Here is a 19,000-nt window from a genome sequence, read left to right on the forward strand (position 1 = left end):
GCGTCAAAGTATAAATATGGTGTTAGTTTTGCGCCCAATTTGCGTTAAAAAAATGACACAAATCTGGCGCAAGCAGAGTAAAAATATGGCCCATATTGTCTTGACCATGCAGAAAACAGTAGGTACAAAGTACAATCCACCCACTAAGAAATAGGTTTATTGAGCATTCTAGAGCAGGAGGGAATAATGATGCACCCTAACCAGTGGAGAGACACTTCAGGAAAATGCATTGCAGCAATAGAAATCAGCTGATTTGTCTTAGAATTAACATTGTGTGTTTTCAGAGATTGTGGAAGCTAACAGGATGAAGATGCTGAGAAGGTTTGAGTTGAAATACGGCTTGCAGACCTAAACCCCAGATGGTATAAATAGTTTCAGATAATTCCGGCTGAGATGGCTGTGGTCTTCTTGGTGATGGTACTTTCTTGGTTAAAAGTAGTTCAAAAGTCTTTGGAGCAAGATGTGGGTGAGGATCCGTTTGAGGGTATGGACGAGGAAAGCCCTTGTGGTGGTTTGTGTATGTTGTTCATGTTGGATGTGAAAGTTCTTTGGAGCAGTTTGTGACTCTTGATTCTGCTGGGGGTACAGGTGTGGCTGCTGAGAAGGTTATGGTCCTCTTTCGAGGTGGTGCACTTAGTGGCTCAACTGCAGACCTGTTGGACAAAACCTACATTTGGTTGTCATAAAAGAAAGAACATTGCATCCTTGCATGTCTCCAATTATTACTTCCTGCAGTTCTGTGATTTTAGGAAGGCATCATAAGGTCGCCCCACTCAGGATACCTGTTTTGCAAAAACATTGGTTATCGTTTAGGCCTGTATTCATTTTATGGGTTGTTGGGTCTCCCTCCTCTCTGTACCTGTCTAAGTGTACATCTGAATGTTATACTTTACAAGGTGATTCCCATGAATGTGGGTAATCTTAACTTTTGGCTAGTGCTCTGTTGGTGTTGCAAGCCCCCCAGTACTCTAGTGAGTGCATCAGGGTATCATTGGTGTGGGTGGTTTTTCTAACCTACATGTGGTTGGGGGATGTAAAAGAGGAGGCGTGTTGTGCCGAGTGTTAATCGACGATCACAAAGTGCCCTGATGTCACCTATGTACCCCTCTAATCCTGGCATGCGGTGTGCAACATGACCCTCCCAAGTGGAGTCAGGTGTCTTGGCTACTTCCTTTTCTATAGGCAGGCTTTGGGCTTCTTGGTTTTGGGCATTTCCCTGGATGTCCGATCTTCACTGTCATGAACTGGAGGGGGTTGGAGAGCTGTTCCACCCCCCTATGTGTCTCTGATTTCTGGAGTTTGAAATTGGGATTTGTTACTCCCTTCAAACAGTGTGTGAGGCCTTTCATGTTGCCTCATTACTAGACCTGCTGTGGGGATCAGCACACTTCTACTCTGCTTGGAGCTGTGATAGGTGTTTTTGTACTCTCTTCCCTGGCACCCCCTTCTCCCTCTGACCTTATCTTTTTGAGCCTGAAGTACTTGGATGTTATTGGAAAGCTCTGGGAGAAGAAAAAGGTAAAGGTATTGCTGCATGGAGAGTCTGGAGTAAGGTCAGGAACTCATAAAAATGTGCCTGTATTATGGGACCAGAACAAGACATCTGGTTGTCCTGGCACCCCCTCCCCCCTTACTGACTCAACACCATCCACTGCTTGGAAATCTGTTGGAACTCATGTGTGAGCTGTGAGGATTATGCGCTGTCTTAGCACATGGGAAGCCTGGCTCCTGACTCTGGAGGACAGCTTTGTGTTGGAGCCAAAAAGGGTGCCCCCATTTGTCTGGGGCCGCTGGGGAGCACTATAGCTGCTGGGACTATACACCAAATGGAACTCTTGGTCCTAGCTGGGTGCCTGAGAATGAGGACCTTTTGACTTGGTAATTGGAACCCGTCCCATTTGACGGATGGGCGCAGGAACCTGGTTGCCTGCTTTTGAGCACTGGTTGGGGAGCTGCCCTGCCCCAAATTGTCAGGCTGCCCTCCCATTGGGATGTGGCCAACCGACCCTGCCCTGCGGGATCAGCAGCAGAATGGGGCTTAGGCTCCTGCTGCCAGTAGGAATGGTGACTTCTAGTGAGGATACCCTATTGACAGCAGCACAGCAATCCTGAAAAGCAGACTCCAGTGAGGAAACCCAGTTGACAGCCGCACAGCAACCCATAATTTTTCAAAACGCAAGTACAGCTTGAAATCCCTAATCTCATTTGCTTGCCTCTTGAGCTTTTGCTACAGTGAATTCTAAGGGGTGTGTAAAATGGATGCTTTGCTTTGGGATATTAGGGTTCACTTTCATTGCTTTCTGTGTCTGTGCGAAGGCACTGCTCCTCCAAACATTCACCCCTCCTTGGCGTGTCTGTGGCCCTGGTCCTTGTTGGGCTGGGTTCCTTGTCTATGGTTGCTGATACCATGCATTGGTCCAGCTACCAGACCCCTGTTGAAGTGTTGTGGAAGTGGACTGACTTGCCTGCGGATGAATATAATGTGCAGTCAGGTTTCCCTGGGTTTGACCTTATGGATGGGAATTTTGTGGAGCTTGGACCGGCTCATTGAATTCTGCCTGCTTGTGGTGTGCTTTTAGCTTTAGTCATCATCTGTCAGTCCATATGGCACATTCTGTGGCAATGGTAGCATAATATTCAGTTTGGCTGCTGCCATACTCCCTGGTTTCTATTGTTCCTTAGCTTATGTTTGACCAACTTAGCGATGTTCCTCTGTTCCTACTCCTGTTTTTCCTGGTCCTTTTCCTGTTTCCTCTTGTGAAAATGCAATGTGTGTGCTTGCATCTTCCACCAGGGTTTGATGTCTAGCCGTACTATGCTGTCCAAGCTGCTTTGATTTCGGTGGGCAGCCCCTTCTTGGGGATATTTTAAAAGAAGATGACCTGAGGGCCTTTATCAGGCCATGGCTGTCCTGTCTCCTGTCCTCACTGCTCTCTCATACTGTCTAGAAAATCTGTAAGGTTCTCCCTAGGTTTCGTGGTTTCAGTCATCAACCCTCCCACATCTGGGCAGTCAGGAAACATTTTCCTCGGGCCGTTCATATTTGGTGCTTGTATGAATTGAACGCGGCCTGTCATGTTGTGGGTTTGTCAGCATGATTGCTGGTATGTGGGCTCGGGTGAACACTGTGTGTGGCTGTTCACTAATAATGCTACTTAGCAGACTTTTAACATCACCTATATGTAGGGTCATTCCTGTGGTGATATTCTCAAAGAAAGATCCATTTTCCAGCCCCAGCCAACAATAGCAGCAGTTTGGCTCTTAGCCCTTCCTTGTTCTTCTGAGCCCATGGCACATAGATGATCACTGAAGTGCCATTTTGTACTAACCGACATATTCTCATTTTGGGCAACTCCACTGGTTTCCCCTCAACATAGCATTCCCACCTCCTCAGACACTCCTGCATGCAAGTAAAGTTCCACTTGGGATTGCCCCCTCCATTCAGGATGCAGTTTTCTGCAATCGCTAAGTCCTCTGGTTTGAAGGATCCCTCCTCAGGCCAGGTTCTATCATGTTGATCGCTTCTCTCAGTCCAGCGGGCTAGCAGGTGGCAAAAGGGTCGGGTGAAGATCTTGCCATCCTATTGAGTTACTATATCCCTTTTAGTTATTTTATCCATCTTGCACGTTCGGGGGGAATGGTGAACGCTGTCGTTGTCGCAGCTCTCCTTGTCCACACACAAAGGTGTCATCTTGGTCCTCTGGTGTCTAAGCTGGGTTTGCACCAGGCTGCTTTGTTCCCTAATTTCCCTGTAAGCATCTCTCCTCCGCTGTCATTCTGGTGAGGAACAGACCCCAGTCGGAAACTTCCCTTCTGTTTCTACCTCAAATTCTTCCATGACTGGAGCTCTGTAACTAACCCTGTTCTCATCAGGTGGAGGGCACGCTGCTCTATTCACTCATTGGGCTTCCAGGGTGCTCTCTCTCACTCTCTCCCTCTCTCCTTGGTTCTCACCTCTCCTCTGACTCCCATCTAGATTGCCTCCATTGCTAGGAACTATGTGCTGGCCTCCTAAATTGGGAGCTGCCCTCTAGTTCTTCTCCATGGTTTCCTTGCCTACCTGAATGCACCATGTGGCTCCCTCGTCACCAGATGTCAGAAAGTTGGGACCCCTTTCCTCAACCTTGCTAGTTGTCTCATTGTCCAGAACTGCTATGAATCTCCCTGTTACTCAGGTGTGCCCCCTGGGATCAGTGGATGAGTGCTCTCTGTGCTCTGTCCAGTGGCCTCTACATTATGAACAGGGGGTGGAACTTCAGGGGACCATGTATGGGTCTGGTGGTCTGTTGATCCACCATGCCTAGACCTAACAGCTGGTTGTTTGGGAGGGGCCCCTTGGGCTCCCTCGACTGGGGGATTGGTGTATCCTAATGCAGGGATAGCAGGCATCAGGGAGAAAACCTCCATTCCCACATATGGCTCAGAATGTGCAAGCGCCTTACTTATTGATTGCGGGTCTATTCTACATATACTTCAGCGGCGTATCCATGATAAACTTTGGTACTTTTTAGGGAATTGTTACTTCTAGCTTTAGGGGATTTTAAGTCACACATGTCCAGTTTTTCTGTTTTTTTGAGAATTTTAAGTTTTTTACTTTGGTGGCGGGGAAATATGTACATAGGCGTTACTGGATCTAATTAGCTCAATGTTATTCACAGATGCATAAAAATAAACATTTAACAAACAAACATCAATGCATATGAAAAACCACATCCTTGGAAAAAGTGCAATTGTTAACTCAAAACAACTCCGAATTTGGCATCAAAATAGGGAGCCTTACTTTGACATCAAATAACAGTTTGTAAGAATCAGCAATATCTTCACAGTATGTTGTTATTGACAATAATAATACTTAAGGGAAAACACATAAATTTGCTGATACAAAACATTTGGTCACCAATAGAAACAAAACTCAAGGCACTCACCAGTGTCACAATATAAAAACAACACCTTTTCAACTGGCATAAAGAAAAGCTGACAAGGCACAAAAACGATATAAAGGGAGCAGCCTGCCAGAAATACCTTTGGCCGCTCCTAGCACATGTTATCCTGTGACAAGGGGAGACTCTGCGTAGTGCTTGGGACTAAGTGAGCCTGATAATCTTGTCGATAATAGCTCCGGGTAAGGACAACAACACTTTATGCGGTGAAAGAAAGGAATAACTTCAACAACCATCAGCACAAGCTTTTGCCTAATCTCCTGGATCCCAATTGTTCTAGTTCCCTAACATCGGAATTACACCCTATGTCACACCCAGGGGCCCTGCTTACCATCTGTGTCACTCAGTGGTCCAAGCAAACACACCTCTCACTTCTTTGAGATGCCAGCAGTGTTAAGAAACCGGTAGCACTGACAAAACCTCTTTATCCTAGTAAGATTGTGTGGCCCTACATCGCACCCAGAGCCTATGCGTACCATCTATGTCACGCCCAGTGGTCCAAGTGAAAGACACTGCTTACAACAGAGGTGTTGACACTATGTCACACCCAGGGCATTATGCATACCATCTGTGTCACGCCCAGCACTCCAAGTGATCAGCAGCCCAAAAATAACAACCAAAAAAACCAAACAATATTCACCCTCCCTGATGATCAACAAAGATGACTTCTGTGAACTATGCTGGTATGCTTTTTCCTAGTTTACCACATGCCAAATGCTAGGACTAAGGCTTTGATGTAGTCTCTTAACTTTTTGACGGTGGCATCAGGACAGACGTCAGCTCCGCAAATTCAACAGAACCTCCAATCAATTGTGGCATCTGCTTACATTTTTATGTTGCACAAAAGTGTATCCATCTGGGTGTGTCCCCTTCCTTGGATCACAGTCAGGTTTGAGGTACTAGTCACCTCTGGGCTGGCTCGCCAAAATGTTGCTCGAATGAGAATTTACCTTAAAAAAACAAGAGACATTAGGCATCTGGCAAAACAGAAATGGTTTGTTTAATTAAACATTTCAGCTGGTATAACAGTTACTGAACCGGGGTCTGAGGATTGTCTCTCAATGTACATTGGATTGAAGCAGGATTTTATACATTTCACTGAATGCAATAAAACCATAAAAATATTCCTTTCTTGGGAAAAATAGGAACAGTTGTCATGTAGTTATAAATATAATTTCCAGATAGTAACTGCAGGTGGGCCTTGACCTTGCATGGACACAATGTGGGCCAGCAAGTACGTGTACAGTTGTCTGGCCTGAGGGGCACGTGGTCACTTCGTGTGCTGTGTTTTCTGTGTCCTGATTGGATAAGTGTTCCTAACTACATGTGGTATCTAGCTTTATTGTATTTTTGGGAATGCAGGCATCCCTCTAGCCATGTGTGTTTTATTGGGCTAATCTCCAAAGACATTGTGGTTTTGCTGTGCCTATCTGTGGGATCTCATCTACGTTTCCATGTATGTGCATTTGCCTGCTGGTTAAGTGTTACCCAATTTGTGACCTGTCAGTTATTAACCTCAGGATTAGGTCTCAGATCCTTCCTGACCATACACTTATGTGCTGGGGTTGTCGGTCAGTTCACAGGGACGGGAATCCAATGATGGTCATGCGACTTCGCTCATATATGAATATATTGTTGTGCGCATTAACATCAATTAATACAGGATTAACAAATGTTAAAGTGAAGTAATGGTTGACTTTGCTATTGTTCAAGAGTGCAACATTTATATAGCGCTTACAACCCTTACATGGGGCACTGCAGCTCTTACCTACATGAGAAATGTGTGGTTGGAAGTGTGTTGTCTTCTCATTTGATCCTAAGTGGGAAGTGTGGCCATGCTGTGATTAGTGATCATTGAGGTGGGGTTAGTGTGTTATGGAACATAGTACTCAGCAGGGTGATGGATGAAAGGTTGTGAGAGAGAGGCATGTGGGTTATTATTTTAAGTAAGCTAACAACTTTGAATGGCTCTTAAGGTGTGTTCACTGTATTTCTTATGATCATAGTCCACTTAGCTTGTTACTAGACTAAGTTGTCCATTCTGAGATATTTTGTTTAAATTGTATGGTCCCAAGCAGGGATAAATTTGAGGAAGAAATGGAGGATCGATCTGCGGGGATTGGCTTTGTTAATATAAATCCTTATCTGACTTTCATTGTGGGATGTTAAAAGGGGTCATGTTATGTATCATCGTTGAGACTTTCAAAGAGGGACTAAATTAAAGTACTCCACTGAACAGCTTCATATGGCAAACCTCTTCAGTTATTACATGCCTGTTCAGTTGGTGATGTATAGTTTATTGCTGTTGGTTGGTACCGTAATGGATGATAGACATGACCCATTGACGTTTTATCTTCTGTGAGTGCAAAGGAATTATTATCACCCTGTATGAAGTACAATCAACTACCTGATTTCTGAGTGTTACAGTATTAGTATTAATGTGGGCAGGAGGGGTTACATATTGTTTTGTATTCTAATTCCATGTACCCCTGATGAAGCATTGAAGTACTTTACCCTGGGCATGGCAGCATGCTGTTCTAGAGCCCAAGGTTAGTGTTTTTTCTAGTGGTTATTGTTGAGCATTGGGATTAGTATTGTGCTTCTAAGGAATCCATTTCCTGCATTTGATGCTCTTTCTAAGTTTAAATTATTAGGAGTTAGGTGCAGCATTTACTGGGAGAGGCATGTGAATTTAGGCAACTGGTAGATAATGTTAGTAGATGAGCTCTTGAAGTTCAGATATTGTTACATTCTAGAGTGATTACTTTTAAAGAGGTTGTGCTCTTTGAAAGTAGAAGGTGTTTGTATAAAGGACACCATTTTTTATCATCTGTTTTTTCATACTATATTTCAAATGGAACTCCATCAAGTTAGAACTACTTGTGGTCAAACACATTAAATTAATTAAAGACAAATTATACAAACTGCACCATTGACAATGTATTTTGCACTAACATATTTGAATTATATAGGTTGCACTAACATTTTGACGCATCCGCAGACACTAAGACCCTCATTATGATACTGGCGGTAAATCCTGCTTACCGCTACGCTGACGGCCGCCAACTTACCACTGCGGTGGCGGATATCTGTTCACCATATTATGACATACACACCCCAATCCAACAGAATACAGCCACATACACAAATCCAACAGACCAAAGGTCAGTGATAAAGTTGCTCTACCAAAACCTACACCATTTCGCCAACAGAACAACACCCACCACATTATGACCACAAATCACCACAGCGGCGGTAAGCCATTGGCGGTACATACAGCTGTGCTCACAATGGACAACCACAAACAAAACAACACCACACTGGACAATTCAAACTACACACACCTGACACCCATAAACATACACCACACCCACACCACTATAAAACACCCACCCACAGTGCCCATAACCCTTTACGAATACCAATATGCGCCACCAGACTGACATCAAGATCACTGCATCAACTAGACAAACACACCACATACACCCATACATCCCTCACGCACCTTACTTCACACACTCTACCACATTACCCAACACACCCCCACCAAAAAACATCACATAACACCCATGGCACCACAAAGGCACACCCATTTCACTGAGGAGGAGTTAAGGGTCATGGTGGAGGAAATCATCAGGGTAGAGCCACAGCTATTTGGAACACAGGTGCAACACATATCAATAGCCAGGAAGATGGAGCTATGGTGGAGAATCGTGGACAGGGTCAACGCCGTGGGACAGCACCCCAGAACAAGGGACAAAATCAGGAAGAGGTGGAACGACCTACGGGGAAGATGTGTTCCGTAGCAGCAAGACACTAGCTTGCTATCCAGAGGACTGGCGGTGTACCCTACCTCCTCCCCCACAACTCACAGAATGGGAGGAGCAAGTCTTGGCAATACTGCATCCTGAGGTCCTGGCCGGAGTCAGAGGAGGACTGGACTCAGGTATGTCAAATCCATCAATTATCACTACCCATACCTGCATGCCATCACATACCCTCACCCTCATTTCCATCACTCCACTCCATCCCACACACTCCACCATCACATCCCACTAATCCCATTGCCAAGCCCTGCATGCTGTACCAATGCATGGACACCCCTCACAGCCCTGCATGGAGACTCATCACTAAAGCATGCACAGCATAGGGAAACTAACAATCCCACCACACATCAACATACACAAGTAAAAAAGCTGGGAGGGCAACACCAACCATAGAGGGGAAGCTTGGGATGTACAATATATCATACACAGTAACCATAACACATAATTTACATCCCCACAGGTACCCCTGCCAATGTCACTGGATAGGAGGTGCCAGAATTATCCAGTCCCTCAACAGAAGAGGCCCACAGTGATGACAGTAACTCTGGTCTTCAGAATTTGGACGATCTACCTGGCCCATCAGGGACCACTGGACAACCAGTTACCCAAGCCCAGTCACAGACTACCACAGAGCCTCCCCCATCAGGAAACAACACCACAGGACCCACCCAGCGTACCCAAACCCTTTGCTCCAGGAGACATCAATTAGCAGTGTGCCTACCTACACAGGGACCCCAGCTACATCTCGCCCAAAGACAATCAAGGACCCGGGGTCAGTGACAGTGGGCACACGGTTCAGGGGAAAAAGAGGAACAGGCCAACATGGAAACTGGGAGGAGTGCTGTGTGCCAGGGGGAGGACAGGACTTCGGAACCCAATCTCCAGGAGGTACTTTCTGAGATCCTGGGAGCCTATCAACATTCCCAGGACATGGTGGGCCAGATCCTAGACAGCGTGCAGGAGAACAGGTGGCTGTAGGAGGGACACTATCAGGGGATCAGAGAGGACTTGCAGGCCATCAACAACACCCTGATCACCATAGCAGGGGTGCTGGCAGTCGTGGGCAACATTATGCAGGAGGCAGTGTCACACCAGTGGGCCCCTGCCACTAGCCAGTCATCTGAACAGCCTTCCACTTCCACTGCTGCTAGTGGCCACAAGTCCCTGCCTACGGACACACAGACCACCAGCACCCCTATGCCTGCAGAAGGTGATCCACCCCCCAAACATTCCCTGTGATCCAGACAGAAGCCAAAGACACTTGCCAAGACCCCCGCCAGGAAAGGAGACTCTCCTGATTGCCCCCCTTTTGTCCCACTTTGTCACTCTGTCCACCTTGAACTGCCTTTGCTCCCCTTCCCATGTCCCCTTGGACAATGCACCTGTGCTACGAACAGACTGGAACAATAACCTGGGCTTTCCTCCATCATCACCCTATCCCATTGCACTTTCCCCTTTATATATGAGCACTACTATAAACACCGTTTGATATTAATTGATTTTGAGGATGTCATGTATTTCAAATATGTATTGATTGAAACATGTACAACCATTGCAAATGAACTGTACATAAAGTGAACATAGAATCAATGACCTGTAGCTGGCTCTTGTGATTACACCAGGAGTACTTGTCAAATCACCAACATTTGCAAAATGAATAGCCAGAGGTAACAGTAAGGGGGCATAGAAGTGGTAAATACCAGCATGCCAATGCCACACAGAATACAACCAAATTCACAGAAATGTAAAGTTGCACTGTCTCACCTGAGTGTCATTGGAAGTACTGATGGATCACAGATGTCCTTATTTCCACATGCTCATCCTCAGCCTCCTCATCCTCACTGTCCACAGGGTCAACTGCTGCCACAGGGGCATCTCCAGTCTCCTCCTCCCACAGAAAAGGCACATGTCATCTGAGGGCCAGGTTGGGCAACATGCAGCATGGCGCTACTATCTGGCAGACCTTCATGGGTGAGTAGCACAGGGATCCACCTGTTAGATGGAGGTACCGGAACCTGGCCTTCAGGAGGCCAAAGGTCTTTTTAATTAACCTTCTAGTTCGCCCATGTGCCTCATTATAATGTTCTTCTGCCCTTGTCCTGGCATTCCTCACAGGGGTCAGAGGCCATGATAGATTTGGGTAATCAGAGTCACCTGCAAATAATGAGGCACCACATTTAGCCACACACTATCCTATATGGCCCACGCTATAGGCATACACCAACATGTACTAGGTGGGAACCAGGGCTCACCTATTAGCCACACCCTGTGCCTCTGTAGTTGGGCCATCACATTTGGGATGCTTCTATTCCTTAAGATAAAGGCATCATGCACTTACCCAGGATACTTAGCATTGATATGGGAGATGTACTGGTCCGCCAAGCACACACTCTGCACATTCATGGAGTGGAAACTCTTACGATTCCTGAACACCTACTCATTCTGGCGGGGGGATACAAATGCCATATGTGTTCCGTCAATCTTCCCAATTATATTGGGGATATGTCCTATTGCTTAAAAACTGGTCTTCACAGTGGCCAAATCCTCAACCTGAGGGAATGCAATGTAGCTACACAAGTGTTTTATCAGGGCAGACAACACTCTTGTCAGCACTATTGAGAACATTGTCTGTGACATTCCTGCTGCCAAGCCCACTGTCACTTGGAATGAACCAGTTGGCAGGAAAAGGAGAACTGATAGCACTTGCACGAGAGGGGGATCCCAATGGGATGACGGATAGCAAATATCAGGTCAGGCTCCAAGTGGGCACACAGCTCTATGATTGTGGCCCTGTCCAGTCTATAGGTGAGGATAATGTGCCTGTCCTCCAGTGCAGCCAAGTCCACCAGGGGTCTGTACACGGGGGTATGTCTCCACCCACTATTCATCTGCAGCAGTAGGTATCTAAGGAACAAAAGAGTGAGGAGTCTGTCACAAACTGAACAATTGAGACACAACGGTAGGCCGCAATCTGTAAACATGTAATGGGACAGTGCAATTTGTCATGTATGTGCCTATTTATCCTGTGACGCAGCATTATCCCTTAGGCTGGGAAGGGGTGCCCGTCGGACCCTGACCCCCTGATGGCCTGCATACTGACGGTGGCCTATCCAGAGCTGGATGGGCATTTGAGGAAATCACAGCATCCACAAGGGGGTGAGTACAGTGGCCATCATTGAAGCTCACGGCTGGAGGGGTGGTATGCGGGAGGTGGTTGTGTGTCAGTGGGTGCCCCTAGGTCAGGCAAGACATAGCAGCGTAGGTCCTCTGGTGGCTAAGGGTCTGAAGGGGAAATACTGCCTACCCAGTTTGTTGGCATTCACTACTGGTCAGGGCTGCATGGGTCCCAGGTGTGCTGCAGTTGGCGGTGTGTGCTTCTCCTCATGCCTTGGTGGCTAGCAATATCACTGGTAGGGCAATGCATAGTGAGTAGGCCTGTATCCTGTGTGTGAGGGTGCTGTGTACACCAACAGTGGTGTTGGTGGAGTCAGTGACCCAGTGTCTCCTTTGTCTCTCTCCTCCCCTTTCTTGTTTTGTCATTCTGTCCTTATGTGCATTAGCATAATTTGGTGGAGGAGCAGAGACACCAGCGACAGAGGGATCTGCATCCCACAGGACCCTGGAGGCACAGTCCACCGACATTGAGGGCCCCAGTGGGAGAGAAAACAAGGGGAGCACCACGGCAGGGACTGGAGGGGACAACACAGACTCTGATACATCCTCCGAGGGGAGCTCCCTGGTGGTGGCGGACACTTCTGTGGCCAACCCAGCTACAGGTACAGCCGCCACCCCCCATACCAGCACCGCCCTCCCAGCAGCCCCTCATTGAATTGCTGGTGCCCGCTTACCCAGGACGGTGGGCATCTCCTTTGCCCCAGGCACCTCAGGCCCTGCCCCAGTGATCCCTGCTGCCCTGAGTGAAGAGGCTATTGACCTCCTGAGATCCATCTCTGTAGGGCAGTCAAGCATTGTGAATGCAATCCAGGGGCTGGCAGCCCAGATGCAGCAATCTAATGCATTCCTGAAGGGCATTCACGGTGGACTGTCGGCCCGACAAAGATCGATTCAGGCCCTGGCCTCCTCTCTGATGGCAGCCATTGTCCCTGTTTCTACCGTCCCCCCTCCAACTACCACTTCCCAGTCCCATTCTCCTCAACCCCATCCCATCCCAAGCACAAAGGCAGACGAGCATTCACACAAGACAACACCCAAGAGTGTCACAGGCAAACACAAGCACCAAGCTTCATCTCACAGGCACTCACACAAACAACATCCAGTTGCACACACAACAGAATCCACTATTTCCACTGTCTCCCACTCCTCCTCCTCCACCTCCCATCCAGTTACGTCCAGACTCCCACCTGCATGCACTACATCATCATCCACTATCAGCATCATCACCACACCAAGCAGAACACACAGCTCGCTGGCAGACACCTCCCAGCATCCTTGCACATGTCCCCTGTGTCCTCTCCCACCGTGTCTGTCTCCCCTCCTAAAGTACAGAAACACAAGCACTCAGACACCCAACAGCCATCCACCTCACAACAGCACACAACCCATGTACCTGCACCCAAATCCAGCAGACAAACACCTCCAACAACCACCCCCTCATCCTCCACTCCCATTACTTCTCCCTCTTCCCGCCCCAATGTCCCTAAAAAGCTTTTCCTTTCCCAGATTGACCTCTTCCCTACCCCTCCCCCGTCCTGCATGTATGGCCAGGGTATCAAGGACCCAGTCAAGCACCTCAGCAAAACAGACCACGGGCGCAGTTTAAGCAGCACCTACTTGTGGTGGAAAGGATTCCTCACCACAAATACTGAAGGAGAAGGAGCCTGAACCAGCCACCAGGAAGTGGACGGAGCCTGCACCAGCCACCAAGAAGAGGAAGGAGCCTGCACCAGCCACCAAGAAGGGGAAGGAGCCTACACCAGCCACCAAGAAGGGGAAGGAGCCTGTACCAGCCACCAGGAAGGGGAAGGAGGCTGCACCAACCACCAAGAAGGGGAAAGAGCATGCACCAGCCACCAAGAAGGGGAAGGAGCCTGCACCTGTCACAGAGCCCCCACCACCAGCTGTGGTTGTGCAGCCATCAGAGAATGCAGGGGCTGAGCAGGAGCCTCCCACAACCAGCACCACAGTGCAGCCATCGGAGGGTGCAGGGGCTGGAGCAGGAGCCTCCTACAACCACCACCACAGTGCAGCCATCGAAGGGTGCAGGGGCTGGGCAGCAGCCTCCCATAAGCACCACCGCAGTGCAGCCATCAAAGGGTGCAGGGGCTGATGAAGAGCCGCCCACAACCACCACCATAGTGCAGCCGTCACATCCGGAGGACACTATCTAGTCCAGCCTCCATGGGCTGCTGTGAGGCCTGTCCCCACCAGAACCAGTGGGCAAGTCACCCACCTGAGAAACTGTGGCCTTGCACTCCCCAGGACAAGGAGCACAGGGCATGTTGCCACCTCAAGAATCAGTAGTGGCAAGTCACCCACTCCAGAGACTGTGGCCTTGCACTCCCCAGGACCAAGCACAGGGCATGTTGGCCCCTCCAGAACCAGTGGGCAAGTCACCCACTCCATAGACCATGGCGTTGCACTCCCCAGGACCAAGCACAGGACATGTTGCCCCCTCCAGAACCAGTGGGCAAGTCATCCACTCCAGAGATTGTGGCCTTGCACTCCCTAGGACAAAGAAATTGGCATGTTGCCCCCTCCAGAACCATAAGGCAAGTAACCCACCTGAGAAACTGTGGTCTTGCACTCTCCAGGACAAAGAGCACAGGCCATGTTGCCCCCTCCAGAGTCAGTGGGCAAGTCACCCACCTGAGAAACTGTGGTCTTGCACTGCCCAGGACAAAGAGCACAGGGCACATTGCCCTCCTCAGGACCAGTGGGCAAGTCACACCCACTCCAGAGACTGTGGCGTTGCACACCCCAGGACCAAGAACAGGACATGTTGCCCCCTCCAGAACCAGTGGGAAAGTCACCCACTCCAGAGACTGTGGCCTTCCACTCCCTAGGACAAAGCAATGGGCATGTTGCCCCCTCCAGAACCATTGGGCAAGTCACCCACCTGAGAAACTGTGGCCTCACACTCCCCTGGACAAAGAGCACAGGCCAAATTGCCCCCTCCAGAACCAGTGGTCTTATTTCCGCATCCAGCTGAGGTGTCCCCTCTGCCCCCTGAGGTGCCTGCCTATTTGCCAACTGATGCCCCTGCAGTGTTCTCTCTGTATTGGTGCAGGACTCAAGTGGGGCCTTGGACTTTGCCCTGTGGCCATGTGGTCCCTGTGAACTATGAACTGGGCAGTGTCCCTTTTTTGTACATGTGTACATATGTGTAGCATTGCCACATCGACTTATGATTTTTGATGTTGATCTTATTACAATCACTGTAGTCAATTCCTGTTGTCCTTGAATTATTTTGCCGATTATCGTGGCCAAATTGATTATCTTGTGCAGCTGGTTGTGTGTATGGTATGTGTGTGCGGGGTGTGTGTTGTGAGTGTGTCACTCTCATTTTCCTCCCCCCTTGTGTGCCAGACGGCTGTACTCACTAGCATCGTCTTCGCCGGCGTTGGTGTTCGTGGTGGAGCATGACGTAGAAGATCATCAGGGAAACATGCAGTGTGGTTCTTCCCTGTGTCTCCAATGGTGAGACCTTTGACTTTTGTGCTCTGTTTCCGCCAGGCTTTTGAAAGGGTGGCGGTTTCCTGTGTATAATATGGTGGGCGGAAGTTTGTCTTCCACCTGCCTGTATGTGGCTACTGCCGTGGTGACTGTTGTTTTCGCCCTGGTGGTGGGTGTGGTACATTGGCTGTCTTTCGGAGATATCACTGCCATGGTCATAATTTGGCAGTAGTTACCGCCAGCCTGTTGGCGGTATTACCACCACTTTATCACCCACCACCAGGGTCGTAATGAGGGTCTAACTGTTTTCCCATAGAGTTAATCTGGGCAAATGAAATGTTGCTCTTGTCAGCTAGTGTGAATTTGTGATATCAAACTGCAACAGCACCAGCACCACTGCACTGGCATTTTGGACTCTATGTATCTCTTCCTCATCATTTATGTTATGTGTATTTGCAAAGTTCACTATCACCCGCAAAGGTATCCTGTCGCTGAGCAGGAGCATGTGCCTAGCCTCACTTTTGTTATGGATGGTTAATTGAAAAGCCAGTTCTTCAGCCTTTTGTGGAATTTAGGAAGAGAGCAGGATGCTCTGATGTAGAGCATGAAGTAATTCTATGCTTTAGCCAAGTCTCTTTCAAAGGCTAAGAACACATTTAAGTACTCTTTCACCAGTATAAGGATGATGGAATACCCATGACAAGAGAAATAAAAATCTAGAGTGTGTGTACTAGGAGGCTGGTGGAGCCTAAGCTGCTGCAGCAACCGCCACCAAAGCCAAGAGGTCAGGCTTACTTTGTGTCAGGAATGTCAGAAGCTGCTGCAGGGCCTGAGACAATAAACTGAAGTGAGGCACAGCAGATTTAAAATCTGGCACCACCTTGTAGAATTAGACAAGTTTTTTGCCTCTTCGTTAATAAATATAGCAGGCATTCTTTGAGATTTCAGAACAGAACTGCGGATGCTCAAAAGGCCTGTGAGTTGCGTCACTTCTGTCACCACCCATCGCTGTCTGAAAAACCTGCTTTATGTGTGTGCTCTTTGTTAAAAGCACAGTTAAAACATATGTAGGAGTTTTTTTAGCAGTAAAGAGAGATATACAGTTGCAGCTCTGGCATATTGCCTAATGGCCTAGTATCACATGTTAAACCAGTGCTGACTATCACGTGTGGCGCTAGTGCTGACTAGATAGCCAAAAGCATGGTGCAATGGTGCATTTTAGGAAATGTAGATTGTCTTTTAACTTTGTTAGCATTGCCTCCAAAGCTCCAACATCACAAGTGTTGTTGGCCAAAAAGCCAGGAATGGTTAAAGTAGTAGCAAACAAAATGGGGCTGCTTGATGAATGCAAAATAAAAACCAAGACTAGGCTGCAGCTCCACATGTTATCGGGATAGGGTAAATGGAACTAAGATCTAATTTCTTGATACCCATCAATAAATGTCAGAATCTGCTCTTGTTGGAACCAAAGACCTGCAGCTTACATTTATATATTATTATTTATCCTTCTGACCTGTCTCTTCAGAAAACTGGATAATCAAAAACATTTCATATTATTATCTGTCATGTGACACATGTATGTTTTTAATTTAGCTATAAAAGGGATAACGTACCTCTTTCTGCACAATAAAATGATATTGTACGTCACAGAGGAGTACCTTTATAGGATCTTGGAACTCCAAGGTGAGTTTCAAAATCCTTTGATGAACTGCAGACTGCATTTTCATATTTATAATACATAGTCACACCATCAATCTTCCCCAAAACTGCTTATATTCTTGGTGTCTTGCTCTATCAAATGAAAGAGATAGTAAGCTTGATGACAGAAAGAAGAAAAGTAGGGTCTGTAGTGTGAAATTAAACACAGCAAAAAGTAGATATGAGTATTAGTGTGGAAGAAATGAACATGTTGCCATAAATATTTCCTTTCAACTGATTGCTGTTCCATTTTAGAAAAACAGAATGAGGAATGGTTGTCATTTTTGTGTTGTTTAATTTGCAGCTGTAATGCTCTGTGACCTGCCTTTCACTTTGGCTGCTGATTACTGTCAGGAAGCATTATGATGTGACAACTGAACTGTAATAACTTATTATGGTTAAACAGCTACATCATTTCTTTACTGCAGGTGATTAGATTCGTCACAACACAATTGTAATAGGGGAATCAGAGACATGCTTTTATATATGGATTGCAAACGTCCATGAATCATAATTATATAATAGTCTTTATGCATTTGCGCTTTAATTGCACAGTCCACTTGGCATATTTATGGGGATAGGAAGAGGACAAAAAAATGTCTTGTTGCTGAGGTATGACATTTCTTGGCATGCATAAATATAAGGTTAATTGCAACATGTTTGAAGTTGTCTATAAGCTGCAATGATTTTATTTTTAAGTTCTTTGATCATGATTTCAGGTACAATCATTGCATTTAAATATTTTTTCCAGAAACAAGCAACATGATATGAGGTCATTATTTGGTGGATTAAGAGATGTGCACTATGTAACATTTTACAATCTCGTGCATGGCAAACATCAGAATTGTATACTATACTCAACCTAGCATTCTAGGAGAGACAAGAACATACCATTTTCAGGGCCAGTGCCAGACAAGTAACAAAAGAAGGGCTGATCATAAGGAACAGTTGTTTTTTGCAGCTAGAAGAAAGCTAGCAAAAAGGTTAGTCCTGCTATTAGTCTTCTCTTGAGATTGTCTTCCCTTTTTCTGTCTTACTAATGTTTTATGCTTGCCCTACTATTGCCCCTCTACTGAACTTTAATTTCTATGATTTTTCTGTCCTTCTTCTTTCACATCCGTAAATTCATACATCAACCCTAAATCTCCTGAGTTTGTTTGTCCTACTTCTTCACTGACACAACTCTCAAAACTGTTGGTCCCACTCCCCCTTTCCAAAGAGACTAGCCTTGCTCCACTTGCCTCTCTTCTGAGTGTCTCTGCTCTTCTGGTGCTGCCCCCTTAGGGATTGTTTGTTTCCTTGTCATCTTGTCCCTGAAACATGGATGTCATGCGGACCAAACTCAAGAGTTTTTGCTAGATTGCCAAAATATTTGCTTTCACTGTTGTTTTAATCTTTGTTCCATTTCCTTAACTCACAAAGCCATCATCCATTTGCATGGCCATGTTTGGGTTTAGAGGTGGGCAAACCAGGAAATTACTAGGACGTTCAGAGTCAGTGGCAATCCAAGGGCCATGTTTGTTTCTTTTTTTTTCTCCGTGAACCAATCGAGCATGGGTAGGTTTTTACTGTCCTCTGTGGGCAGGATTGCTTTTCGCTTACCCTCCTATCTGCTTTTCCAATATTCTTGTCAGTGAGAAGCACAAAACGATGCTAGTGCTGAAGAAGCATTTACAGAATGTCCTCAGATACCCTATTCTCAATCTGATACAGGCAGCCATGCCATATTGCTAAGTTGTGCCATTTCCAGCCTGATCCCAGCATCCTGGCCGTGCCATTAAGGACCACTACCACCTGATACCAGGATGAAAGCACCCTGCTTATCAAGGCCATTACAAGCCTGAGGTCAACAGCCAGGTCAAGTGCTCAGCCAGGATCTCTGCAAGCCTAAAGGCACTGATA

The sequence above is a fragment of the Pleurodeles waltl genome, chromosome 1_2 (assembly GCF_031143425.1).
Source record: "Pleurodeles waltl isolate 20211129_DDA chromosome 1_2, aPleWal1.hap1.20221129, whole genome shotgun sequence".
NCBI classification, from domain to species: Eukaryota; Metazoa; Chordata; class Amphibia; order Caudata; family Salamandridae; genus Pleurodeles; species Pleurodeles waltl.